We start from the raw sequence: 4,683 nt of genomic DNA on the forward strand, positions 1-4,683 counted from the left end.
ATTATCTACTATTTGAGTTTTTTTTTACCGCACCCGGACCATATTCCATTCATCTATACACACGGTCAATCAATAATCTTCCACTAAATCGTTAATGCCTTAAGGTTTTAAGGTTTGGCTAATCTCCGCTATAAAGACTCTAATCTCCCATACGGGAAGGTCTATATGTGAATATGTTTAATGTATATATTCATTTTTTTGTTCTTTTATTCTTTCCTGCAAAAAATTCATTTTGTATTCACATATAAATAAAATTTATTAGATTAATTATTTTTTATAAATGCTTGTTTGAGAGTGGTTTAGTTTATTCTTAATTAAAACAATTTTAATCCTTTTTTTCTCTTAACTTTATCCTTTACAACTTTTCCAACGTTTCGACCCTCAGGCCATTCTCAAGGATACCTTCATATTGATGTCATTTCTTTTTTCAAATCTTAAAATTGCAGGCTAATTTCCCTTGTCACATATAACCTTTTCTAAATAATTTTTTCCTAGATTTAAACTTTTATAAAACACTTTTCTTCCTTCCTTCATTCACATTTGCAACTTAAAACAGAAAAGTTTTTTTCCATAAATAATTCATTTTGTATTCACACATAAATAAAATTTATTAGATTAATTATTTTTGATAAATGCTTGTTTGAGAGTGGTTTAGTTTATTCTTAATTTAAAACAATTTTGATCCTTTTTTCCTCCCAACTTTTATTCTTTAAAATTTCTCCAACGTTTCAGCCCTCAGGCCGTTCTCAAGGATACCACCTTCATATTGATGTCATTTCTTTTTTCAAATCTTAAAAATGCAGGCTAATTTCCCTTGTCACATATAACCTTTTCTAAAAGATTTATAACTTAGATTTAAACCTTTTTTACAAAACACTTTCCTTCCTTCCTTCACTTTCATTTACAACTTAAAAAACAGAAAGACATCAATATTGAAGATGGTACCCTTGAGAATGGCCTGAGGGTCGAAACGTTGGAGAAATTTTAAAGAATAAAAGTTGAGAGAAAAAAAAGATCAAAATTGTTTTAATGAAGAATAAAATAAAATTTATATTTGTTATTTCCATCTCGAGGATATAAAATTCGAACTTTTATCGCAACGAAATACATTTTTTTTTTATATATATATTATGCACAAAAAGTGATTTAACCAACAAATAAAAAAATACTTATATTTCTTGAAATAATTTTTTATTCTTCTGTAACATTTTAAGAAGTGGATGTTTTTGTTTACGTACTGTTCTGTGTATACTATTATACATATAAACACGAAAGTGTTGTGTCCCACGTTATTTCATTCACTACTATGAATACTAGCTGACGTTGTTATTCACAGTATACAAACAGATGAAAAAATCAAAACTCTTTTGTTTTCTTTATCTCTGATGACATTACTACGTTGAATCATATCGAATCGAATTATATTATTATAATTATTTTTTATATTACCTTTGAGGACAAAACCTTGGTATTGACAATAACTGCGTAGTATCCTTTCTACAGGAGGGACAGGTGGACAGGTGGAGAGGTGGAGAGGTAGTGGGAATGAAGTTTGCCTTTGCCCAACACGTGTCCCAACAGGATGTGGTCCCGAGTGGTTCTAAATAAGAAACACTTTAGATAAACAAACCTCTAAACCTTTCGTAAATATTATTTTAAACTTGTTTATTACCATATCTGGAATTTTGTTCGTTTCACATCATGTAATTATTTGTTATTGTTAGCCTGAAATGTAATCTTCCAAGTCAATGTGGCTGAAATTTATTGGTTCTATTTTAGTAAATAGTTTTGATAATAATGAATGCCTAATGAACTCGAAGGTTCGATGCCGATAACACCAAACGCTCTCTGCATACATCCCTCCAAAACCACGCAATCCTCCCATCTACGTTGCAGTCTATCTCTCGGACGTTTACCCGTTGGTTCAGAGTTTATCAACATTTTAGGGATCCGCTCGTTACTAAGCCCTACAACCTTATACGCCGCAATGCTATAGTTTGAATTATATTTGCCGGGTGTTGGTCCCTTAATTCAGCGTAGTATAATCTTCTAAATTCTCTCGTTAATTCATCCTTTTTCGGTCCCAATATTTTTCGCAATACTATATTTTCGAAAAACTTTGACACACTGTTCATACCTTAGTGTAAGAGGCCACGACTCACATCCATAAAGAACTATGTTTTGAGTGTGAAGAATAATAGTTTCGTAAATTCTAATTTTTAAGGTTTTTGATAGAAGGCGCGAGCTAAGCAGTTTCGACACAAACACAATGTGGTAGTCGGGGTCACCAATGTAGGTTTGTTGGTAGTTTGTATATAAATAAGAACTTCTTACAATCTTACAAAGGTGTTGCCAGAGCTCTCAGTGTTGCCAGAGCACTGTCTTGCCAGCCCCCTATAGTCCACTGGGACATATTGTCTCATTGGGGTGAATGGGTTCAATAGGATATCCATTGAGGACAAATAATATTTTACCTGTCAGGTTCAGAAAAACTAATTTCGTAGATTTGTATATGCTGTATCTTTACGTTTGGCAATTGCCGCAAATCCAAGACTTGTACAAATATTTGGTAAACAAAGGAAGCAACAAACGTCGCCATCCACATGCTTGTTTTGTTCTTTTGACTTTTGTTGGCTATTACACTCCATTTATATTATTACACTTTATTTTCATTATAAAAAGGAATAAAATAAAGTTAGATAAAATGAAATGAAACGAAACGTAAATATTAGCAAATTAGGCGGTTGTAATGTTTAGTAATAAACGTCATCGCTAATTATAAAATAGAGAACTTAATCACATTATATTATATAGTAACATAACCTTGAGGCGTTGTTCCACTACACATGGTCAATATGAGTAGCACGTTCTTCTTCATATTCTTTTTGTAATTAGTAAATCTCTCGATATTAGAATTTACAATGACAACAAAATTATTTTTTAATTAAAAACAATTCAATTTTTTAATCCAACGTTCTAAACTTCCCATTCACTACAAAAAATTTGTATACACTACGATAATCAGACCAATTTGGACATATGGAATTGAGTTCTGGGGTTCTAACAAACCCTTAAATTTCTCCCACATCCAATCCCTACAGTCCAAAATCCTTGATGCTCCTTATTACGTTACAAATAAACTCATTCACAAAGACCTTAACATCCCATTCATTCCAAATTTGACCCAAAACAGATATGCGTCTTTTCATTCTCAACTCCTTACCCATCCTAAACAATTAGTTCTTAATCTCTCATCCTTAACAATCCCTGATAATCTTCCGAGTTGTCTGAAAAGAAGATGGCCACGGGACCTTCTAATTTAAATTAATGCTTTAAGTACCACCAATGGGTGGTTCCTTCCCTGGATTTTCAAGTGTATATGAAACATACAACTTATTTATTTATTGTATCTATTATTTGTGCAGTAGTAAATCACATTAAATAAATATATATATTTTTAATCTACTCTGAGTAATGTTAGAATCTCATCGACTATCGATTTGTTTAATTTGGCTATTATGAGTCATCTCTTAGTATCTGGTTCTTCTTCATAATCTTTTTTTTTTGTAATTAGTAAATCTTTCAAAATTAGAATTTGCCATCAAAAAATTATCTTTTTTAAAACATCATCATCATCAATAGGCGCGACAACCTATCAGTGGGTCCTGGCTTCCTCAAAAAGGTTCCACCAGTTTAATCTGTTATGTACAGCTGCTCTCCAATTCCTCGCTCCGAGTAGAATCCTTGAATCCTCTTCAACACCATCCAACCATCGGAGCTTCGGGCGGCCCCTCGGCCGTGTTCTATTTAGGCGCTCATTGAGAAGTTTATTTGGGATCTCATTAGCTCCCATTCATATTTCCAACATTAGGCTCACCAATTAACAAGTGGACTTCCCTATTCGTGCGTCTTCTCCAAGCTGAACCATCCTTTTCTGGGCCGTAGATGCGTCTGAGTACCTTTCTCTCAAACGTTTTGAGATCCCTTTCATCGGCCTTCGAAAGTGCCCAAGTTTCCGAGGCGTAGAGCAGCACTGGTCAAATTAACGTTTTATACAATCTTGTTTTCGTGGATCATGTTAGTGAGCTACTACCAAAGTGTCCACGCAGTCAAAAAAACACCTATTGGTCGATGCTATTCTTCTCCTTATCTCGGCCGAAACGTCATTGGTAGCATTAACTTTTGATCCGAGGTAAACAAACTTCTCAACTGGTTTGAAAGAGTAATGCATTATGTAAGACAAAATCTTCGTTAAAACCTCTTTCTTGACCAGCTATTATATATTTCGTTTTATTGGTATTAATAACAAGTCCCAATCCTTTTTTCTCCAACAATTATCATAATTAATTATGTTTTATAATATAGGTGTATTTATTAGACAGTTTTATAGGTGTAAAAAGTTGACTATATATTAATGATTGGAATCCTCACACAAGACTGAAAAGACAGGAAACTGCAGGTCTATTTCGACTATTATCAGATATCACTCCTTCCATTATAAACTCTCTAACCACTCAAACCCCTTAGTTTCTAATCTTACATCCTCTTCTATTCCTGACAATCCTCCGAGGCGCCTGAAAAGAAGATGCCCACGAGTCCAGCTAATGTAAAATGTCATTAGAGTGCTACCAATGGGTAGTTTCTCTACACGCCTGTAACACTCCAATTTAACTTAGATCAAAT

Source organism: Halyomorpha halys, unplaced genomic scaffold, assembly GCF_000696795.3.
Source record: "Halyomorpha halys isolate HHAL.00 unplaced genomic scaffold, Hhal_1.1 Scaffold1922.1, whole genome shotgun sequence".
NCBI classification, from domain to species: Eukaryota; Metazoa; Arthropoda; class Insecta; order Hemiptera; family Pentatomidae; genus Halyomorpha; species Halyomorpha halys.